The sequence below is a fragment of the Pseudophryne corroboree genome, chromosome 4 (assembly GCF_028390025.1).
Source record: "Pseudophryne corroboree isolate aPseCor3 chromosome 4, aPseCor3.hap2, whole genome shotgun sequence".
NCBI classification, from domain to species: Eukaryota; Metazoa; Chordata; class Amphibia; order Anura; family Myobatrachidae; genus Pseudophryne; species Pseudophryne corroboree.
This window is the reverse complement of record NC_086447.1, coordinates 870,267,431-870,292,565: the sequence shown is the minus strand read 5'-3', so window position 1 is coordinate 870,292,565 and position 25,135 is coordinate 870,267,431.

The following is a 25,135-nucleotide window of genomic DNA, read 5'->3' as shown; positions in this document are numbered from 1 at the left end:
CAATCCTTAATCCCGTGGCCCCCGCCACATCTGATACAGGAGTGGCGAAAACGACATTGCCCCCCCAAGTCGCATTGTGCATTATTAAAAGCGAATCATTTCCCATGCCCCGCCCGCCCTGCGCCTCCGCGAAAGCCGACAGACCGAGAGGCAGGTTTTTTTGCCCATCGTCTTGCCGTGCCGCCGTCATCAGTGCCGGCCGAAACCTGTGTCAATTCAGAGCACAATTCCACGTCTTTTTTACCAAAGTTATAGATCTGCCGCCCGTGTTGTTTTTGCGTCGGAAATCCTCGTCGTAGCGCCGCCAGGCAGACCCTTTGTACTTATGGTACAGAACGTGTATGAGAAATTGATAGCGCACCACATTCATATGTTCATCCGGGCGCGTCTCCAGGTAACACGCCGCAAAGATCAACATGCAGCGGACCCAATTCTGGTAGGACCGCAAAGCTTCCTCGCTACCCTGCCCCTTTTTCTTAGCCGAAAACAAGGCTTTGCGATTGTCGCTGGTAAGGGCAAAAATGTTCACATATTGGCCCTTACGGATACGGTCCCGGACCCGGGGCCTGAGTCCACGTTGTACCGCCGTATTGGCGCAGTGCACGGTGTCCGATTCCACCGATACTTGGGAAGCGGACGAGGTGGAATACCGACGCTCGCGTCGTCTGCAACGCTTCACCCTGTGCAACCCACCATCTGAGGAGGACAGACCCTCCGAGGAAGTAGAGGCAAGGGAGGAATCTGTGCCCCGACGCCTGCGCCTGCGCCTACTGCGCTTGCCGGAAATCCTACCCGCGCTGCTACCTATGCTAGAGGCGCTGGAGCGAGTACCCGAACCCAAGCCGCTATGGTGTGACACCGCGCTCCCCTTGGACCAGTTAGGGTCCGAGGAAGACTCACCTGCTCGAGAGGGAACGCCGTCCGCGCCTCCGGCCACCGAACGACTCGTGGATACACCGGCGGACTCCATTGCCGACCCGACTACCGTGGCTGGGGAGACAAAAGAGACATTGTTCCCCTGCTCCACCACCGGTCCCGCAGCCGCCGGGAGCAGGGCAGAAGGGGGGGGGGTAGTCGCGCCAGGAGACAGAAGTGGGATAAGGGATTGCGCGATGCTATCCGCCAAGGAAGCAGTGGGCCGCCCCAGTCCCCCGGGTACGGAAGATAACAAGGGAGCCACCGCCGACACCACAGCGGCACAAATGGCAGACAAGACGGTGGCGTCCACCAAGGGTGCAGCCGCAGGGGAAGGTGAAGTAAGAACGGACCCCCTCCGCGAGTCACGCGCCCGACGTGAGGTACGCAAACCTCCCGTCGGGAGCAAGGATCCGGAGGATCCCTCACTGTCGGGAATCATGGCACAACCGTCTGGCTGTGCCAGACCGCGGATAGACCGCCGACCCCTCGACCGTCTACCGACCCGAACGTCGGCCACAGGAGGAGAAGTCGGAGAGTCGTCACCACTAGAAGGGGGGAGCGCGACGTCGGACTGAGTGCTGACCGCAGAAGCGTCAGCAGGAGAAAATTGGATGCGGGGAGGGGGTGCTGGTTCGTGAGCCGCCTGCGCACGCCGCCCCCTAGTGGGGTGATTTGCCGGCAGGCGCGACCCCGGCCGCTGTCTGCCAGGAGCCGCGCGGCCACGGGCGGCGGCCGAAATACTCGCCAAGGCGGGCGTACAGGAAGGGCCCGACGCCCCGGGCCCCACCACGAAGGGGGAGGTCGGGCGGGCAGGCACACCGGGGGCGGGCGCGGGCCGCCCCCGCACGACAGGCCCCGCACTGTCTGCAATAGGTAATGCCCCCCCCCCGCTGGCGCGGAGCGGGGGCGACGCCCCACCCCCACGCGGGAGGGCGCTGACCGCACGGGTAAGGGGGGTAGTGGCACAGAGGGGGTATGCCTCATATGGGCCCCCCTCATGTTTGCAGCACGCGCAGGCAGCAGTCCGGCTGCCGCACGACCCCCCACCCGCCCACTGAAAGCGCCGGCCGTGTTGGGGACTGGTGAGAGCCGCCGGGCGGGAGCTCCGCCCCCGCCCCACGTGACCCGTGCGTCCACCCGCTGCAACAAGCGGCGGGGCCAGGGACGGCAAAACACCGTCCCTGGCAAGCCGTCTGAGGCTTCTCCTGCTCCCCGGCGCTCCGTCCCCCGCCGCTGACTGCAGCGGGGAAGGAGACGGGGAGGACGCACGTGGGGGAGCGCGGGCGGGCGGCCGAGCGCGGGCGGGCGGCCGAGCTCGGCCGCGCACAGCCCTCGTCTCCCTCACAGCAGCCGAAGCAGCAGGGCTTCCCCGACCCGGCGGGACATCAGGGGCATCTAAAAGCCGGGCGGGGAGGCCAGCGCTGCGTGCAGGACGGGAACGGGGGTTTTGCAACCCCGACATGGTCCAGGGAGAGGGGGGGGCTGAGGAGTCACCGCAGGCAAGGGGGGGAATACACAGATAAATAACCTCTAAGAGAGGAGGGGGAACAGTAGGAATAAAAGAGTTAGGAATAGGATAAATGTAGAAGTACGAATACAGGCAAGATAAGATATGGAAAAAGAGAAGGAAAATAAAGTAAAATTACTGAATGACTGAATAATACTTGCTCTGCCTCACGTGAAGACACTGAAAGAGGCAGGAAATGGTGGATTAGCAACCTATATCCAGGCAGTACAGCCCCTATCCACAATCCGGCCAATAGCCTCCCGGTTCCTCCATCTACGTTCCTCCCACTACAAAAACCTTAACCCCTTGCAGGCCAAAGTGATGCACCGAGCAGCGCTCTGCAAGCACGGACGGCGTGTTTATGCTGCTGCTGTCATATTATATTCCTTACGCAGTCTTGCGGTGACACGCACACTCCTGCTTACCCCTCCAGGCAGTACACACACACAAACAGGCACACGCACACCCCTGCTTACCCCTCCAGCAACATACATACATGCCTGCTTACCCCTCCATTGCTGGACACATGCACACACACACATACACACCCCTGCTTACCACTCAAACAACACACACACACCCCTCCATTGCTGGACACATGCATCCCCCCACCCCTCTTACCCCTCCAATAACACCCACCCACCCATCCATTGCTGGACACACACACACACACACACACACACACACACACACACACACTGCTTACCCCTCCAACAACACACACACAAACCCCTCGATTGCTAGACAGTAGACACATGCACCCCCACACACACCCCTGCTTACCCCTCCAACAAAACACACAAACCCCTCCATTGCTGGACACATGCATGCATGCACACACAAACACCCCCCCCCCCCCCAATAACACACACACCCCTCCATTGCTGGACACATGCATGCATGCACACACACCCGCCCTCTTACCCCTCCAATAACACACACACCCCTCCATTGCTACACGCTTGCAGCTTACCCCGGGCCCTCCATCATTGTGAGCGGGCGGTTGGCAGGTCCGGACCGGGGCACTCCGTGTCTGCGCACACTGGCTGGTGCTCAGTCACAGCGGCGACCGGGAGGCAGACGGCAGGTCCGTGGCGGGGGCCTTCCTTCGCGTCGCTCACAGCGGCGGGCGGGCGGGAGTCAAACGATAGGTCCTGGGCCCTCCCTCTATTTATTGCACTCTCCTGGCCGCGTCTGTGAGTGCAGTGAATAGAGGGAGGGCCCAGGAAGACAGCACGTCTGGAGGTCTCACAGCGGCGCCGGCGGACTAGCAGCGGCAGGCAACATGGGGCGAGCGGGTCGTGCAGGTGCCAGTGGCGCCCCCTTCTGCTGGGGCTGTCACGGCGCCCAGGGCACGTGCCCTGCTCGCCCCATGCTAGTTACGCCTCTGCACATACATATACACATATACTTAGCATATTAAACATGCATACATACATATATATATATATATATATATATATATATACATACACATACAGTACACGTATATATACACACATGTATATATATCATATATGTGTGTGTTTATATGTATGTATGTATATACCTGTGTATATATGTATGCACATGGATATATATGTACTATAATTAAAATAAAGTAAACTTTTATTAAGCACTTACAAGTGCCACCAGGAAGACAGCAGGCTGCAGAGGACGCTAGACAGACATTAATAATACTCATGCAGCAAAAAATAATAATAATTTACTCACCGGTAATTCTATTTCTCGTAGTCTGTAGTGGATGCTGGGAACTCCGTAAGGACCATGGGGAATAGACGGGCTCCGCAGGAGACTGGGCACTCTAAAAGAAAGATTAGGTACTATCTGGTGTTGTTACGCACACCAGTGCTAACAGGAGTATACCGGTGTATGAACAGAGAGGGATGCGAAGCAAACGAACTCACAGACAGTATAACATAACATACACAGGAGGTGATGGAATAACTAATAAACACAAAGTGAACGGAGAAGCCCAAAGGCTCAGGAACTGGGTGTCTCCCTAGTGTCAGGAATGCTCAGATGGAATAGAGCGGACAATGAAGCGAGGTGTAGTGATTTAACATGTGGAGCACCCGAAATGATGTTGCTAAGAGCAACAGAAAAAACCCCAAAGGGTTACCAACGGGTGTGGGAATAAACTCCTTGGTCAGAGATAGAAATATAGACACAAGGAGAGTATCCACAATCCTAACCCCCAATTGCAGGGCACAGGTTCAGCTTACTGCCACTAAGCTGACACCTGGACGCCCTGCACAGTGAGGGAGGATTAAGCAAGCAGGTCTGAAAGTACAGCCGCAAACCTGCTGGGTTCACAGAATAGCAAAAGAACCCCAGCAGGTTAAACAACTGACTCCAGTCTTACTGCTAGGTCCGGATTGGCAGAATGAAGTACCGAATCCCAAGGCCTATTTGCAGTAAGCAACAAGTAAATACAAAGTCACACAGTACTAGCTAACTCTCTGGAACTGGCTAACAAACAAAGATTCAGCAGCATTTGCCTAGCCTGAGAGGATGGTTTATATAGCAGGTGCTGTCCACGCCCCACTCAGACCTCACAGACTGTGAGCACAAAACCAGCGCCGGATTCCCTGCCGTGCACAGAGCCTGTAACCACTACACAGTAAAAACCCGGACCGGAGTATCAGCTGCGCTCAGGTTACTTGCCTCCCGGTTGCCATGGCGACGTGGCAGCACAGAGCAGGAGATCCTAACAGTACTCCCCCTCTGACGAGGGGTCAAAGAACCCTACCACCGGGTTTATCGTGGAACTGCGAGAAGAAAGAGCGTATCAGTCTGGGGGCATGAAGATCACAACTGCGCACCCACGACCGCTCCTCCGGGCCATACCCCTTCCAGTGCACCAAAAATGACAGCCGACCCTGAACCATCTTGGAGTCAAGAACCCTTTCAACCACAAACTCCCTCTGACCCCGTATCAGAAGAGGAGAAGGTCTTCCACTGGAAGAAGGATTACTAACCGCCAGTTTTAAAAGGGAACAATGAAATGTTTTATTGATACCCAATGAACGGGGCAGATCTAACTGAAATGCCACCGGATTGATAACCCTGGTGATCTTATAAGGGCCGATGAACCGGGGGCCTAACTTATGAGATGGCTGTCTCAACTTCAAATTCTTGGTGGACAACCAGACGAAGTCTCCTAATTTGAAGCTGCAGGGTCTTCTCCGCTTATCAAAAACCCTTTTGGTCACTAATGACACAGACACAAGGGCTTTCTTCACTTTCCTCCAAATACCCCTAAGGGCCGAAACCACAGAGGAACCACCAGGCGTGGAATCCAGGGGGTCAAAAGAATTGGCCTTAGGATGATGCCCATACACAAAGGAAGGGAGAGATCCCTGTAGCAGAGTGAGCCGCGTTGTTATAGGCAAACTCCGCCATGGACAGATGAGCAACCCAGTCAGTATGACACTTGGAGACATAACACCTGAGGAACTGCTCCAAGGACTGGTCCACCCTCTCAGTCTGCCCATTAGACTGTGGATGGTAGCCTGACGACAAGCTCACAGAAATCTGGAGATCAGAACAAAATGCCCTCCAGAATTTGGCCACAAACTGGGATCCGCGGTCAGAGACCACATCAAGTGGCAACCCGTGGAGGCGCACAACATGCTGCATAAATAACTCAGACAGGCGTCTGGCCGATGGCAACCCAACCAGTGGAACGAAATGCGCCATCTTCGAAAACCTGTCAACGACAACCCAAATGGCTGTCATCCCCGAGGATTTGGGCAAGTCCACCACAAAATCCATGGAAATGTGGGTCCATGGCTTAGATGGAATAGAGAGTGGATGTAATGGGCCGACAGGAACCCCTCTAGGAGTTTTATTTCGTGCACAAACGTCACATGCCCAAACCCACTGATCCACATCCCTAGCCACCGAGGGCCACCACACCGCCCTAGACAGCAACTCCCGAGTTCTGGCAATACCAGGATGCCCTGCCGACCTCTTGGCATGGAATTCCAGGAACACTCGCTGTCTTAACCTAGGAGGCACAAACAAGAGACCTACCGGAAGGTCTGGAGGAGCCTGCTCCTGTGCTCTAGGGACTAATGACAAGAGGTCCTGGGTAATGCCCACTTTAATACATGATGGGGACACAATGGGCAATGGCTCCTCGGTGGTCTCTTGGACTGGAGCAAAACTCCGCGAGAGCGCATTAGCCTTGATGTTTTTTGACCCAGGGCGATATGTTATCAAAAAATTAAAGCGAGCAAAAAACAAAGCCCATCGTGCCTGCCTGGCATTGAGCCGCTTCGCTGACTCTAAATATGCCAGATTCTTATGGTCGGTGAGAATTGAGACCACAAACTTAGCCCCCTCAAGCCAGTGTCTCCACTCCCCGAGTGCATCCTTTATAGCCAACAATTACCGGTTACCCACATCATAATTCATCTCGGCAGACGAAAATTTACGGGAAAAGTAAGCACAGGGATGAAGGCGATTATCAGACACCCCCATCTGAGAGAGCACTGCCCCAATACCTATCTCAGAGGCATCCACTTCTACCACAAAAGGACGCTCTGGATCTGGGTGTCGCAGCACCTTGGCAGAGACAAATGCCCTTTTGAGACGGGCAAAGGCCGCTTTGGCCTCACAAGACCAGTGAGCAACATCCGCCCCTTTCTTAGTGAGTGCCACCAAGGGGGCCACTATAGACGAAAATCCAGCGATAAACCGTCTATAAAAATTCGCAAAGCCCAAAAAACGCTGAAGCGCCTTCAAACTAGTGGGCTGCACCCAATCCAGGACTGCCTGTACCTTAGAACCCTCCATTTGGAAATCTTCTGAGGAGATAATATACCCTAGAAATGCGATTTGCTGGACTTCAAATTCGCACTTCTCCAGCTTCGCCCCAAGCTGGTGGTCTCTGAGTTTCTGGAGGACTAAGCGTACATGCTTCCGATGTTCCTCCAGGGAATGGGAGAAGATTAGGATGTCATCTAGATAAACAACTAAGAATCTATCCAAATATTCCCTGAGCACATCGTTCATGAATTCCTGGAAGACTGCCGGGGCATTAGAGAGCCCAAAAGGCATCACCAAATATTCATAATGCCCTGAGTGGGTATTAAAGGCAGTCTTCCATTCATCCCCCTCTCTTATTCGGATTAGATTGTAAGCACCGCGTAGGTCAATCTTAGAAAAAATGGTGGCAGTACGAAGCTGGTCAAACAAAACCGAAATGAGAGGCAGTGGGTACGAGTTTTTAATCGTGATACGGTTCAATTCCCTGAAGTCGATGCAGGGTCGCAACGAGCCGTCCTTTTTACCCACGAAGAAGAACCCCGACCCAACTGGGGACTGTGAGGTCTGATAAATCCCTTAGCCAAGTTCTCCTGAATGTACTCTGCCATAGCCTGAGTCTCAGGACGTGACAGGGAGTACAACCTGCTCTTGGGAAGCTTAGCATCCGGCAACAAATCAATGGCACAGTCATAGGGGCGATGGGGAGGTAGTACCTCCGCAACTTTTTTGGAGAACACATCCGCAAAATCTGCATAACATCCTGGCAATCCTGGCAAACTTAGCTGCGAGAGCCTGACTGGAAGGCTCAAGCAACTCCTGAAACAATCACTACCCCAGCTAAGAATCTCCCCAGAGACCCAGTCAAATTGAGGGTTATGGGCCCTTAACCAGGGTAACCCCAAAACCAATGGGGCAAAAGAATAGACAGTCACATAGAAAGACAATTTTTCAGAGTGTGTGGCTCCAATAAACAAAGGAATTTGGCTGGTGCAGGAGGTAATTTTACCCTGGGGCAATGGTTCCCCGTTTAACCCACAGATCTCAATCTCTGATGCCAAAGGTACTGAGGGAACAGAGTGTTCCAGGGCGAATTGACGGTCCATGAAAACCCCATCGGCCTCACTGTCAACAAAGGCCTCAGTCTTGACAGTTTGACCGAGGATCTCCAAAGTCACCGGAATGAGAAAAGTCTTTTTGGGAAATTCTGACTTCTGGCCTGACAGGATATTTCCCATCACCCTCAGGCCCTGAAGTTTTCTGGCTTTTCTGGGCATGATACTACAACCGGATTCCCTGCCGTGCACAGAGCCTGTAACCACTACACAGTAAAAACCCGGACCGGAGTATCAGCTGCGCTCAGGTTACTTCGCTAACACTTGCCTCCCGGTTGCCATGGCGACGTGGCAGCACAGAGCAGGAGATCCTAACAGGTGTGCACTGGCTCCTCCCTCTATGCCCCTCCTCCAGACCTCAGTTAGGGAAACTGTGCCCGGAAGAGCTGACACAACAAGGAAAGGATTTGGAATCCAGGGTAAGACTCATACCAGCCACACCAATCAAACCGTACAACTTGTGATAACCATACCCAGTTAACAGTATGAACAACAACTGAGCCTCATTTAACAGATGGCTCATAACAATAACCCTTTAGTTAAGCAATAACTATATACATGTATTGCAGAGAGTCCGCACTTGGGACGGGCGCCCAGCATCCACTACGGACTACGAGAAATAGAATTACCGGTGAGTAAAATCTTATTTTCTCTGTCGTCCTAGTGGATGCTGGGAACTCCGTAAGGACCATGGGGATTATACCAAAGCTTCCAAACGGGCGGGAGAGTGCGGATGACTCTGCAGCACCGAATGAGCAAAGGCAAGGTCCTCCTCAGCCAGGGTATCAAACTTGTAGAACTTAGCAAATGTGTTTGAACCCGACCAAGTAGCGGCTCGGCAAAGCTGTAAAGCCGAGACCCCTCGGGCAGCCGCCCAAGAAGAGCCCACCTTCCTTGTGGAATAGGCTTTTACTGATTCAGGATGCGGCAATCCAGCCGCAGAATGAGCTAGCTGAATCGTGTTACAGATCCAGCGCGCAATAGTTTGCTTTGAAGCAGGAGCACCCAGCTTGTTGGGTGCATACAGGATAAACAGCGAGTCAGTTTTCCTGACTCCAGCCGTCCTGGCTACATAGATTTTCAAAGCCCTGACTACATCCAGTAACTTGGAGTCCTCCAAGTCCCGAGTAGCCGCAGGCACCACAATAGGTTGGTTCAAATGAAATGCTGATACCACCTTAGGGAGAAATTGGGGACGAGTCCTCAATTCTGCCCTGTCCATATGGAAGATCAGATATGGGCTTTTACATGACAAAGCCGCCAATTCTGACACACGCCTAGCTGAAGCTAAGGCCAACAGCATGACCACCTTCCACGTGAGATACTTTAGCTCCACGGTCTTAAGTGGCTCAAACCAGTGTGATTTCAGGAAATCCAACACAACGTTAAGATCCCAAGGTGCCACTGGAGGCACAAAAGGGGGCTGAATATGCAGCACTCCCTTAACAAACGTCTGAACTTCAGGCAGTGAAGCCAGTTCTTTTTGAAAGAAAAGATAGGGCCGAAATCTGGACCTTTATTGACCCCAATTTTAGGCCCTTAGTCACCCCTGACTGTAGGAAGTGCAGAAATCGACCCAGCTGGAATTCCTCTGTTGGGGCCTTCCTGGCCTCACACCAAGCAACATATTTTCGCCATATGCGGTATTAATGCTTTGCTGTCACATCCTTCCTAGCTTTTATCAGCGTAGGAATGACTTCATCTGGAATGCCCTTTTCCGTTAGGATCCGGCGTTCAACCGCCATGCCGTCAAACGCAGCCGCGGTAAGTCTTGGAACAGACAGGGACTCTGCTGTAACAGGTCCTGTCTGAGAGGCAGAGGCCATGGGTCCTCTGAGATCATTTCTTGTAGTTCTGGGTACCAAGTTCTTCTTGGCCAATCCGGAACGATGAGTATAGTTCTTACTCCTCTCTTTCTTACTATCCTCAGTACCTTGGGTATAAGAGGAAGAGGAGGGAACACATAAACCGACTGGTACACCCACGGTGTCACAAGTGCGTCCACAGCTATCGCCTGAGGGTCCCTTGACCTGGCGCAATATCTTTTTAGCTTTTTGTTGAGGCGGGACGCCATCATGTCCACCTGTGGCAGTTCCCAACGATTTACAATCTGTGTGAAGACTTCTTGATGAAGTCCCCACTCTCCTGGGTGGAGGTCGTGCCTGCTGAGGAAGTCTGCTTCCCAGTTGTCCACTCCCGGAATGAACACTGCTGACAGTGCTAGCACGTGATTCTCCGCCCATCGAAGAATCCTTGTGGCTTCTGCCATTGCCATCCTGCTTCTTGTGCCGCCCTGGTGGTTTACATGGGCGACCGCCGTGATGTTGTCTGACTGAATCAGTACTGGTTGGTGTTGAAGCAGGGGCTCTGCTTGACTCAGGTCGTTGTAATCCGTGGTCACCAGGACCCAGTCCTGTATTCCGAACCTGCGGCCCTCGAGAAGATGAGCACTCTGCAGCCACCACAGCAGAGACACCCTGGCCCTTGGGGACAGGGTGATCAATCGATGCATTTGAAGATGCAATCCGGACCATTTGTCCAACATATCCCACTGAAAGATCCTTGCATGGAACCTGCCGAAGGGAATTGCTTTGTAAGAAGCCACCATCTTTCCCAGGTGCAAAAAAGAAGAATTTACCAATTGGTAATTCTAGCCAGGTGCTGATTGGGGAGGTTCAACACAGCAGCTATATATGAGGTTGGTCAGACCTCGCATACAATAGGCAATAGAAATAATAAATAGCGCTAGTAGGTCATAGATGGGATAAGTATATCAAACAACATATTTAATACATAATAAAACCAATGTAACATCCATATGGAGTAATAATATATGATAAATAAAACATTAAAAAAACCTTAATGAAAAAGGATTTAGGAAAAAACTCCCATGTGCACTGATAAAGCAGTTGTGGAGATAATAGGACCTGTTCCTATGAAGTAGTCCCCTTCTAAAAGTCCATAGACCCACTTAGTGGTCGAATGCCGACATTAATAGTTACCACAGGTATGTCCAAGGATAATTTTAAGCGGCTTGGCAGTCCGCAGTATTGCAATTCCTCGGTGAGGTAGGTGGTTTAGCAATTTCCACAGTTCAATTGGTATACCTCTAGTTGGGGTCTTTGGGTCCCAGTGAAGTGGGGGGAACTTGGTTCAGGTCGTCCAATCTCCAAACAGTGCAGGTCCAGGGATTGATGCAGAAAGGCAGCTCACACCGCTTTCCCAGGACTCGCGTGCAGTGATGCACCAACACCTGTTTTGGTTTCAGGAGGTCCCTGACCAGAGATGACAATTCCTGGGCCTTCTCCACCGGGAGAAACACCTTCTTCTGTTCTGTATCCAGAATCATGCCCAGGTAAAGCAGACTTGTCGCAGGAATCAGCTGCGACTTTGGGATATTCAGAATCCAGCCGTGCTGTTGCAACACTTCCTGAGAGAGTGCTACGCTGATCAACAACTGCTCTCTGGACCTCGCCTTTATGAGGAGATCGTCCAAGTACGGGATAATTATAACTCCCTTCTTCCGAAGGAGTATCATCATTTCAGCCATTACCTTGGTAAATATTCTCGCTGCCGTGGAGAGACCATACGGCAACATCTGGAATTGGTAATGACAGTCCTGTACCACGAACCTGAGGTACTCCTGGTGAGGTGGGTAAATGGGGTCATGTAGGTAAGCATCCTTGATGTCCAGCGACACAATAAAATCCCCCTCTTCCAGGCTTGCAATAACCGCCCTGAGCGATTCCATTTTGAACTTGAACTTCTTTATATAAGTGTTCAAAGATTTTAAATTCAGAATGGGTCTCACCGAACAGTCCGGTTTCGGTACCACAAACATTGTGGAATAGTAACCCCTTCCCTGTTGAAGGAGGGGGACCTTGATTATCACCTGCTGGAGGTACAGCTTGTGAATTGCCGCCAGTACTACCTCCCTTTCCCTGGGAGCAGCTGGCAAGGCTGATTTGAGGTAACGGAGAGGGGGAGGCGCCTCGAACTCCAGCTTGTATCCCCGAGATACAACTTGTACAGCCCAGAGATCCACCTGTGAGCGAACCCACTGGTCGCTGAAGTTTCGGAGACGCGCCCCCACCGCACCTGGCTCCGCCTGTGGAGCCCCAACGTCATACGGTGGACTTAGTGGAAGCAGGGGAGGATTTTTGTTCCTTGGAACTGGCTGCCTGGTGCAGCTTCTTTCCTCTACCCTTGCCTCTGGCCAGAAAGGATGCGCCTCTGACCCGCTTGCCTTTCTGAGGGAATCAATGTTGTCTGACAGGGTATCAGTCCATGCTGCTGCAGCACTACACATCCAGGCTGAAGCAATAGCAGGTCTCAGTAGAGTACCAGAGTGTGAATACACAGACTTCAGGATAGCTTCCTGCTTTCTATCCGCAGGCTCCTTTAGGGTGGCCGTATCCTGAGACGGCAGTGCCACCCTTTTAGATAAGCGTGTGAGCGCCTTGTCCACCCTAGGGGATGTTTCCCAACGTAACCTGTCCGTTGGCGGGAAAGGGTACGCCATCAGTAACCTCTTAGAAATCACTAGTTTCTTATCAGGGGAACTCCACGCTTCTTCACACAATTCATTTAATTCATCAGATGGGGGAAAAGTCACTGGCTGCTTTTTCTCCCCAAACATAATACCCTTTTTGGTGGTAACCGGGTTAACGTCAGAAATGTGCAATACATCTTTCATTGCAGTAATCATGCATCGGATGGCCTTTGTAGACTGTACATTTGTCTCATCCTCATCTACACTGGAGTCAGACTCCGTGTCGACATCTGTGTCCACTATCTGGGCTAGCGGGCGTTTATGAGCCCCTGACGGCTTCAGAGTCGCCTGGGCAGGCACGGGCTGAGACCCCGGCTGTCCCAAGGCTGCTGCGTCATCTAACCTTTTATGTAAGGAGTTGACACTGTCGGTTAAGACCTTCCACATAGCCATCCAATCAGGTGTCGGCCCCGTCGGGGGCGACACCACACTTATCTGCCCTTGCTCCGCCTCCACGTAACCCTCCTCATCAAACATGTCGACACAGCCGTACCGACACACCGCACACACACAGGGAATGCTCTGACTGAGGACAGGACCCCACAAAGTCCTTTGGGGAGACAGAGAGAGAGAGAGTATGCCAGCATACAACACAGCGCTATATAACACAGGGATTTACACTATAATAAGTGATTTTTCCCAATAGCTGCTTAATTATCTTATTTGCGCCTAAATTTATGTGCCCCCCCTCTCTTTTTTACCCTTCTTGTATCAGGATACTGCAGGGGAGAGCCTGGGGAGCTGCTTCCAGCGGAGCTGTGAAGGGAAAATGGCGCTGGTGTGCTGAGGAAGAAGGCCCCGCCCCCTCAGCGGCGGGCTTCTGTCCCGCTGTTTCGGACTAAAAAATGGCGGGGATTTTACTAGAGATGAGCGGGTTCGGTTCCTCTGAATCCGAACCCGCCCGAACTTCAGGTTTTTTACACGGGTCCGAGCAGGCTCGGATCTTCCCGCCTTGCTCGGCTAACCCGAGCGCGCCCGAACGTCATCATCACGCTGTCGGATTCTCGCGAGGCTCGGATTCTATCGCGAGACTCGGATTCTATATAAGGAGCCGCGCGTCGCCGCCATTTTCACACGTGCATTGAGAGTCATAGGGAGAGGACGTGGCTGGCGTCCTCTCCGTTTAGAGAAGAGAGAGACACAGTATTTTGGGGAGCATTATTAGGAGGAGTACTACTATACTGTATACTACTATACTACTTGCTGAAGTGATATTTATAGATTAGATAATAGATAGTGTAACTGTAAGTGTATTATCTGACTTGTGGGGGAGACACTGACAGTGGGGAGCAGTTAGAGTCTGAGAGCAGGACTCAGGAGTACATATAACGTACAGTGCACACTTTTGCTGCCAGAGTCAGTGCCACACTGCCATTGTTGTGACCACACTGACCACCAGTATAATAATATATTTTGTGATTGTCTGCTTAGGCCTCGGAGTACTAGTTGCAAGTTGCAACGTGACCTGAAGTGACCACCAGTTTAATAATCAATCACCACCAGTTTAATATATATATATATATATATATATATATATAAAATTGTATATAATATATATATATATAATATTGTATACCACCTACCCGTGTTTTTTTTTTTTTTTCATTCTTCTTTATACATACTACTATAGTAGCTTACTGTAGCAGTCTGCGGTGCTGTGCTGACCTGACAGTGTCCAGCAGGTCCGTCATCAGTCATTACATAATAAATATATATAGTACCTGTCCGGCTGCAGTACTAGTGATATTATATTGATTTCATCTCATTATCAATAATTTATCATCCAGTCTAGACTCTATATTAGCAGCAGACACAGTACGTTAGTCCACGGCTGTAGCTACCTCTGTGTCGGCACTCGGCAGTCCATCCATAATTGTATACCACCTACCCGTGGTTTTTTTTTTTTCTTTCTTCTTTGTACATACTACTATAGAGTATAGTAGCTTACTGTAGCAGTCTGCGGTGCTGCTGAGCTGACAGTGTCCAGCAGGTCCGTCATCAGTCATCATTACCTAATAAATATATTATCTACCTGTCCGGCTGCAGTACTAGTGATATTATATATACATACATATATATATTGATTTCATCTCATTATCAATCATCCAGTCTATATTAGCAGCAGACACAGTACGTTAGTCCACGGCTGTAGCTACCTCTGTGTCGGCACTCGGCAGTCCATCCATAATTGTATACCACCTACCCGTGTTTTTTTTTTTTCTTTCTTCTTTGTACATACTACTATAGTATAGTAGCTTACTGTAGCAGTCTGCGGTGCTGCTGAGCTGACAGTGTCCAGCAGGTCCGTCATCAGTCATCATTACCTAATAAATATATTATCTACCTGTCCGGCTGCAGTACTAGTGATATTATATATACATACATATATATATTGATTTCATCTCATTATCAATCATCCAGTCTATATTAGCAGCAGACACAGTACGTTAGTCCACGGCTGTAGCTACCTCTGTGTCAGCACTCGGCAGTCCATCCATAATTGTATACCACCTACCCGTGGTTTTTTTTTTTCTTTCTTCTTTGTACATACTACTATAGTATAGTAGCTTACTGTAGCAGTCTGCGGTGCTGCTGAGCTGACAGTGTCCAGCAGGTCTGTCATCAGTCATCATTACCTAATAAATATATTATCTACCTGTCCGGCTGCAGTACTAGTGATATTATATATACATACATATATATATTGATTTCATCTCATTATCAATCATCCAGTCTATATTAGCAGCAGACACAGTACGTTAGTCCACGGCTGTAGCTACCTCTGTGTCGGCACTCGGCAGTCCATCCATAATTGTATACCACCTACCCGTGGTTTTTTTCTTTTCTTTCTTCTTTGTACATACTACTATAGAGTATAGTAGCTTACTGTAGCAGTCTGCGGTGCTGCTGAGCTGACAGTGTCCAGCAGGTCCGTCATCAGTCATCATTACCTAATAAATATATTATCTACCTGTCCGGCTGCAGTACTAGTGATATTATATATACATACATATATATATTGATTTCATCTCATTATCAATCATCCAGTCTATATTAGCAGCAGACACAGTACGTTAGTCCACGGCTGTAGCTACCTCTGTGTCGGCACTCGGCAGTCCATCCATAATTGTATACCACCTACCCGTGGTTTTTTTTTTCTTTCTTCTTTGTACATACTACTATAGAGTATAGTAGCTTACTGTAGCAGTCTGCGGTGCTGCTGAGCTGACAGTGTCCAGCAGGTCCGTCATCAGTCATCATTACCTAATAAATATATTATCTACCTGTCAGGCTGCAGTACTAGTGATATTATATATACATACATATATATATTGATTTCATCTCATTATCAATCATCCAGTCTATATTAGCAGCAGACACAGTACGTTAGTCCACGGCTGTAGCTACCTCTGTGTCGGCACTCGGCAGTCCATCCATAATTGTATACCACCTACCCGTGGTTTTTTTTTTTCTTTCTTCTTTGTACATGCTACTATAGTATAGTAGCTTACTGTAGCAGTCTGCGGTGCTGCTGAGCTGACAGTGTCCAGCAGGTCCGTCATCAGTCATCATTACCTAATAAATATATTATCTACCTGTCCGGCTGCAGTACTAGTGATATTATATATACATACATATATATATTGATTTCATCTCATTATCAATCATCCAGTCTATATTAGCAGCAGACACAGTACGGTAGTCCACGGCTGTAGCTACCTCTGTGTCGGCACTCGGCAGTCCATCCATAAGTATACTAGTATCCATCCATCTCCATTGTTTACCTGAGGTGCCTTTTAGTTGTGCCTATTAAAATATGGAGAACAAAAATGTTGAGGTTCCAAAATTAGGGAAAGATCAAGATCCACTTCCACCTCGTGCTGAAGCTGCTGCCACTAGTCATGGCCGAGACGATGAAATGCCAGCAACGTCGTCTGCCAAGGCCGATGCCCAATGTCATAGTACAGAGCATGTCAAATCCAAAACACCAAATATCAGTAAAAAAAGGACTCCAAAACCTAAAATAAAATTGTCGGAGGAGAAGCGTAAACTTGCCAATATGCCATTTACCACACGGAGTGGCAAGGAACGGCTGAGGCCCTGGCCTATGTTCATGGCTAGTGGTTCAGCTTCACATGAGGATGGAAGCACTCAGCCTCTCGCTAGAAAACTGAAAAGACTCAAGCTGGCAAAAGCACCGCAAAGAACTGTGCGTTCTTCGAAATCCCAAATCCACAAGGAGAGTCCAATTGTGTCGGTTGCGATGCCTGACCTTCCCAACACTGGACATGAAGAGCATGCGCCTTCCACCATTTGCACGCCCCCTGCAAGTGCTGGAAGGAGCACCCGCAGTCCAGTTCCTGATAGTCAGATTGAAGATGTCAGTGTTGAAGTACACCAGGATGAGGAGGATATGGGTGTTGCTGGCGCTGGGGAGGAAATTGACAAGGAGGATTCTGATGGTGAGGTGGTTTGTTTAAGTCAGGCACCCGGGGAGACACCTGTTGTCCGTGGGAGGAATATGGCCGTTGACATGCCTGGTGAAAATACCAAAAAAATCAGCTCTTCAGTGTGGAGGTATTTCAACAGAAAAGCGGACAACAGGTGTCAAGCCGTGTGTTGCCTTTGTCAAGCTGTAATAAGTAGGGGTAAGGACGTTAACCACCTCGGAACATCCTCCCTTATACGTCACCTGCAGCGCATTCATAATAAGTCAGTGACAAGTTCAAAAACTTTGGGTGACAGCGGAAGCAGTCCACTGACCAGTAAATCCCTTCCTCTTGTAACCAAGCTCACGCAAACCACCCCACCAACTCCCTCAGTGTCAATTTCCTCCTTCCCCAGGAATGCCAATAGTCCTGCAGGCCATGTTACTGGCAATTCTGACGATTCCTCTCCTGCCTGGGATTCCTCCGATGCATCCTTGCGTGTAACGCCTACTGCTGCTGGCGCTGCTGTTGTTGCTGCTGGGAGTCGATGGTCATCCCAGAGGGGAAGTCGGAAGACCACTTGTACTACTTCCAGTAAGCAATTGACTGTCCAACAGTCCTTTGCGAGGAAGATGAAATATCACAGCAGTCATCCTGCTGCAAAGCGGATAACTGAGGCCTTGACAACTATGTTGGTGTTAGACGTGCGTCCGGTATCCGCCGTTAGTTCACAGGGAACTACACAATTTCTTGAGGTAGTGTGCCCCCGTTACCAAATACCATCTAGGTTCCACTTCTCTAGGCAGGCGATACCGAAAATGTACACAGACCTCAGAAAAAGACTCACCAGTGTCCTAAAAAATGCAGCTGTACCCAATGTCCACTTAACCACGGACATGTGGACAAGTGGAGCAGGGCAGGGTCAGGACTATATGACTGTGACAGCCCACTGGGTAGATGTATGGACTCCCGCCGCAAGAACAGTAGCGGCGGCACCAGTAGCAGCATCTCGCAAACGCCAACTCTTTCCTAGGCAGGCTACGCTTTGTATCACCACTTTCCAGAATACGCACACAGCTGAAAACCTCTTACGGCAACTGAGGAAGATCATCGCGGAATGGCTTACCCCAATTGGACTCTCCTGTGGATTTGTGGCATCGGACAACGCCAGCAATATTGTGTGTGCATTAAATATGGGCAAATTCCAGCACGTCCCATGTTTTGCACATACCTTGAATTTGGTGGAGCAGAATTTTTTAAAAAACGACAGGGGCGTGCAAGAGATGCTGTCGGTGGCCAGAAGAATTGCGGGACACTTTCGGCGTACAGGCACCACGTACAGAAGACTGGAGCAACACCAAAAACGCCTGAACCTGCCCTGCCATCATCTGAAGCAAGAAGTGGTAACGAGGTGGAATTCAACCCTCTATATGCTTCAGAGGTTGGAGGAGCAGCAAAAGGCCATTCAAGCCTATACAATTGAGCACGATATAGGAGGTGGAATGCACCTGTCTCAAGCGCAGTGGAGAATGATTTCAACGTTGTGCAAGGTTCTGATGCCCTTTGAACTTGCCACACGTGAAGTCAGTTCAGACACTGCCAGCCTGAGTCAGGTCATTCCCCTCATCAGGCTTTTGCAGAAGAAGCTGGAGACATTGAAGGAGGAGCTAACACGGAGCGATTCCGCTAGGCATGTGGGACTTGTGGATGGAGCCCTTAATTCGCTTAACAAGGATTCACGGGTGGTCAATCTGTTGAAATCAGAGCACTACATTTTGGCCACCGTGCTCGATCCTAGATTTAAAGCCTACCTTGGATCTCTCTTTCCGGCAGACACAAGTCTGCTGGGGTTGAAAGACCTGCTGGTGAGAAAATTGTCAAGTCAAGCGGAACGCGACCTGTCAACATCTCCTCCTTCACATTCTCCTGCAACTGGGGGTGCGAGGAAAAGGCTCAGAATTCCGAGCCCACCCGCTGGCGGTGATGCAGGGCAGTCTGGAGCGACTGCTGATGCTGACATCTGGTCCAGACTGAAGGACCTGACAACGATTACGGACATGTCGTCTACTGTCACTGCATATGATTCTCTCACCATTGAAAGAATGGTGGAGGATTATATGAGTGACCGCATCCAAGTAGGCACGTCACACAGTCCGTACTTATACTGGCAGGAAAAAGAGGCAATTTGGAGGCCCTTGCACAAACTGGCTTTATTCTACCTAAGTTGCCCTCCCACAAGTGTGTACTCCGAAAGAGTGTTTAGTGCCGCCGCTCACCTTGTCAGCAATCGGCGTACGAGGTTACATCCAGAAAATGTGGAGAAGATGATGTTCATTAAAATGAATTATAATCAATTCCTCCGTGGAGACATTGACCAGCAGCAATTGCCTCCACAAAGTACACAGGGAGCTGAGATGGTGGATTCCAGTGGGGACGAATTGATAATCTGTGAGGAGGGGGATGTACACGGTGATATATCGGAGGATGATGATGAGGTGGACATCTTGCCTCTGTAGAGCCAGTTTGTGCAAGGAGAGATTAATTGCTTCTTTTTTGGTGGGGGTCCAAACCAACCCGTCATTTCAGTCACAGTCGTGTGGCAGACCCTGTCACTGAAATGATGGGTTGGTTAAAGTGTGCATGTCCTGTTTATACAACATAAGGGTGGGTGGGAGGGCCCAAGGACAATTCCATCTTGCACCTCTTTTTTCTTTAATTTTTCTTTGCGTCATGTGCTGTTTGTGGAATGTTTTTTGGAAGGGCCATCCTGCGTGACACTGCAGTGCCACTCCTAGATGGGCCCGGTGTTTGTGTCGGCCACTAGGGTCGCTTATCTTACTCACACAGCTACCTCATTGCGCCTCTTTTTTTCTTTGCGTCATGTGCTGTTTGGGGAGGGTTTTTTGGAAGGGCCATCCTGCGTGACACTGCAGTGCCACTCCTAGATGGGCACGGTGTTTGTGTCGGCCACTAGGGTCGCTTATCTTACTCACACAGCTACCTCATTGCGCCTCTTTTTTTCTTTGCGTCATGTGCTGTTTGGGGAGGGTTTTTTGGAAGGGCCATCCTGCGTGACACTGCAGTGCCACTCCTAGATGGGCCCGGTGTTTGTGTCGGCCACTAGGGTCGCTTATCTTACTCACACAGCTACCTCATTGCGCCTCTTTTTTTCTTTGCGTCATGTGCTGTTTGGGGAGGGTTTTTTGGAAGGGCCATCCTGCGTGACACTGCAGTGCCACTCCTAGATGGGCACGGTGTTTGTGTCGGCCACTAGGGTCGCTTATCTTACTCACACAGCTACCTCATTGCGCCTCTTTTTTTCTTTGCGTCATGTGCTGTTTGGGGAGGGTTTTTTGGAAGGGCCATCCTGCGTGACACTGCAGTGCCACTCCTAGATGGGCCCGGTGTTTGTGTCGGCCACTAGGGTCGCTTATCTTACTCACACAGCTACCTCATTGCGCCTCTTTTTTTCTTTGCGTCATGTGCTGTTTGGGGAGGGTTTTTTGGAAGGGCCATCCTGCGTGACACTGCAGTGCCACTCCTAGATGGGCCCGGTGTTTGTGTCGGCCACTAGGGTTGCTTATCTTACTCACACAGCTACCTCATTGCGCCTCTTTTTTTCTTTGCGTCATGTGCTGTTTGGGGAGGGTTTTTTGGAAGGGCCATCCTGCGTGACACTGCAGTGCCACTCCTAGATGGGCCCGGTGTTTGTGTCGGCCACTAGGGTCGCTTATCTTACTCACACAGCTACCTCATTGCGCCTCTTTTTTTCTTTGCGTCATGTGCTGTTTGGGGAGTGTTTTTTGGAAGGGCCATCCTGCGTGACACTGCAGTGCCACTCCTAGATGGGCACGGTGTTTGTGTCGGCCACTAGGGTCGCTTATCTTAGTCATCCAGCGACCTAGGTGCAAATTTTAGGACTAAAAATAATATTGTGAGGTGTGAGGTATTCAGAATAGACTGAAAATGAGTGGAAATTTTGGTTTTTGAGGTTAATAATACTTTGGGATCAAAATGACCCCCAAATTCTATGATTTAAGCTGTTTTTTAGTGTTTTTAAAAAAAAACACCCGAATCCAAAACACACCCGAATCCGACAAAAAAAATTCGGTGAGGTTTTGCCAAAACGCGGTCGAACCCAAAACACGGCCGCGGAACCGAACCCAAAACCAAAACACAAAACCCGAAAAATTTCAAGTGCACATCTCTAGATTTTACACATATACAGTCACAGACTGTATTATGTGTATTTTTATGCCAAAGGTATTTTTATTGCTGCCCAGGGCGCCCCCCCCCCCCCCCAGCGCCCTGCACCCTACAGTGACCGGAGTGTGTGGTGTGCTGTGGGAGCAATGGCGCACAGCTGCGGTGCTGTGCGCTACCTTAATGAAGACAGGAGTCTTCTGCCGCCGATTTCATCACTTCTCTTCTGTCTTCTGGCTCTGCAAGGGGGACGGCGGCGCGGCTCCGGGAACGGACGATCGAGGTCAGGCCCTGTGTTCGAACCCTCTGGAGCTAATGGTGTCCAGTAGCCTAAGAAGCACAAGCTAGCTGCAAGCAGGTAGGTTTGCTTCTCTCCCCTCAGTCCCACGTAGCAGTGAGTCTGTTGCCAGCAGATCTCACTGAAAATAAAAAACCTAACAAATACTTTCTTTCTAGCAAGCTCAGGAGAGCCCACTAGGAGCACCCAGCTCTGGCCGGGCACAGGTTCTAACTGGGGTCTGGAGGAGGGGCATAGAGGGAGGAGCCAGTGCACACCAGATAGTACCTAATCTTTCTTTTAGAGTGCCCAGTCTCCTGCGGAGCCCGTCTATTCCCCATGGTCCTTACGGAGTTCCCAGCATCCACTAGGACGTCGGAGAAATAATAAAAATTTTTTTTGGTGGAGGGGGGTTTCTGGGTGCTCAGAAACCCCCCCTGGGTGCGCCACTGATAACATAACTGTCACTGTATGATATACAGATCACTGTGAGGGCTATAGAATCACTGTCTACCCAGCTAGTACAGCTAGTGCCTAGGTTTCTATAGGGGTGATGCGATACTGTCAGATTTGCCAAGCTTTGGAATGTGAAGCTCCAGCTTTGGCTACTTCTCCATTGCCACTCCTGATGATGCATGTGCAGTGTGCACCGGGGACTTAGGGGGTCATTCCGAGTTGATAGCTGGCTGCAGTTATTCGCAGCGCAGCGATCAGGCTAAAACAGGAACTAAACAGACTGAAGAAGTAGGTCTTGAGCTACTCTGAAACTGCACATATTTTTTGTAGCAGCGCTGCGAACCTTTCGTTCGCACTTCTGCTAAGCTAAGATACACTCCCAGAGGGAGGCGGCTTAGCGTTTGCACTGCTGCTAAAAGCAGCTAGTGAGCGAACAACTCGGAATGAGGGCCTTAGACCATGAAGAATTAGCTTTACTCTTTCACCCTGCATCCAGCTCTTTGCATGGATGAGCTCTTATCAGAGCATGTCAGCTTTCACGAGCAGGGCCTTCTTCCCTCATGTACTTTTGACGCTTACATAATCTATTTTCTTTTCAATACTCCCTTTGACAGCACCAAATCCCTCAGATTTCTGCCACCCTGATACTTAGCTCAGTGTCGGCTGCTGAAGCAGCCATGTTTATATACCCTGTACTTGTCCTATATTGTAAGTCACTGTTTTTTTGTTTTTGCTTATTTGTTTACGTACTCTGTAATTGGGCGCTGCGGATCCCTTGTGGCGCCAAATAAATAAAGGATAATAATAATGTCTCCTGGTAAGAGGATGTTAGTACTTGTAAATTTGCATAATTTTCCCTTTGCGAATTTCTGTAAAAATGATTTATCACATCTGCATGAAAAAAATAGGATTTTAATTACAGTACCTACCGGTAAAACCTTTTTTTCGTAGTCCGTAGGGGATACTGGGAATCCATTTAGTACCATGGGTATACACGGGTCCAATGGAGGAGCCTTGGGCACAGTGTGCGCTGGCTCCTTCCTCTATGCCCCTCCTACCAGACTCAGTCTAGGAAACTGTGCCCGAGGAGACGGATATACTTTGAGAAAAGGATATAGAAAAAGGAAAGTGATGAGATTCCGAACCAGCACACACAAAACAAGAGGAAAGCCATGCTAACCAAACTTGAAACCAGGAACAGCAACAGCTGAACCAAACAACATTACTGAATCAATTAACAGTGCAGGAAGAACGAAGCACCGGACGGGCGCCCAGTATCCTCTACGGACTATGAGAAAAGGATTTACCGGTAGGTAATTACAATCCTATTTTTTCTTACGTCCTAGGGGATACTGGGAATCCATTTAGTACAATGGGGAAGTACCAAAGCTCCCAAACCAGGTGGGAGAGTGCTGAGGTTCCTGCAGAACTGAATGACCAAACTGAAGGTCCTCAGAGGCCATAGTATCAAACTTTGCAAACATGTTCGAACCTGACCAAGTAGCTGCTCGGCAGAGCTGTAGAGCTGAGACACCCCGGGCAGCCGCCCAAGAAGAACCCACTGACCTAGTAAAGTGGGCCTGTACAGATTTTGGTACTGGTAAGCCTGCTGAGGAATAAGCATGCTGGATAGTGAGCCTGATCCAGCGTGCAACTGACTGCTTTGAAGCAGGACACCCAATTTTGTTGGGATAATAAAGAATGAACAGCGAGTCCGATTTCCTGTGATGAGCTGTCCTCTTTACATACACCTGCAAAGCCCTCACAACATCCAAAGACTTTGAAGTAGCAGAGGTGCCCGTAACGACCGACCCACAATAGATTGGTTGATGTGAAATGCGGACACCACCTTAGAAAGAAATTGCTGACAATTCGTGAGTTCAGCTCTGTGGTCATGGAAAATTAAATAGGGGCTATTGTAAGACAATGCCCCCAGCTCCGACACACGTCTTGCTGAAGCCAAGGCCAACAGTGTGACGGTTTTCTGTAAGATACTTCATATCCACCTCCTGTAACGGTTCAAACCAGTCTGATTGGAGGAAGTGCAGCACCAAATTGAGATCCCAAGGTGCCTTGGGAGGCACAGAGGGAGGTTGAATGTGTAAAACACCCTTCAAGAACATCTGGACCTCAGGGAGAGAAGCTAATTATTTCTGATAGTAAATAGACAAGGCCAAATCTGGACTTTAATGGAGCCTAGACGTAGGCCCACATCCACTCCCGACTTCAGAAAAAGCATGAAACTTCACAGATGAAATTCCACCATAGAATATTGTCTGCTTTCACATGAGACATACTTCTTCCCTATACAGTGGTAATGTTTAGACGGTACTCCCTTCCTGGCTTGGATCATAGTCAGGATGACCTTGTCAGGAATCCCTCTCCTGGCTAGAATCAGCCGTTCAACTTCCATGCCATTAAACGTAGCTGCGGTAAGTCTTGATAGACGAACGGGCCCTGTTGCAGAAGAACCTCACAAAGAAGTAGATGCCACGGAGCTTCGATCAGCATCTCAAGAAGATCTGCGGGAAAATCTGCGTACCAGGCCCTTTGCGGCCAGTCCAGAGCAATAAATATTGCTTCAACCTTTTCCCTTTTTATTCTTTTTAGAATTCTTGGGATCAGAGGAACTGGAGGAAACACACCAGCTGGTAGATTAATGGAGTTAGAACACAGAAAGAAAAAGTATTCCACATTGGGGCACTCATCTGTAACTGGCTGTAATGATATTTCTAAATCTAGGTGCAGGACGATTCCCTCTAAAACGTAACCTTTATTATAATTAGTATAAAATACCAGTAATGGGTAGCTAGCGAAATATTAGAAGAAAATGTGTGAAAAGTGAATAGTGTAGAAGAAAAATCAAAAAATAAAAATAGAACACACACCAGTCTCAAATATGAT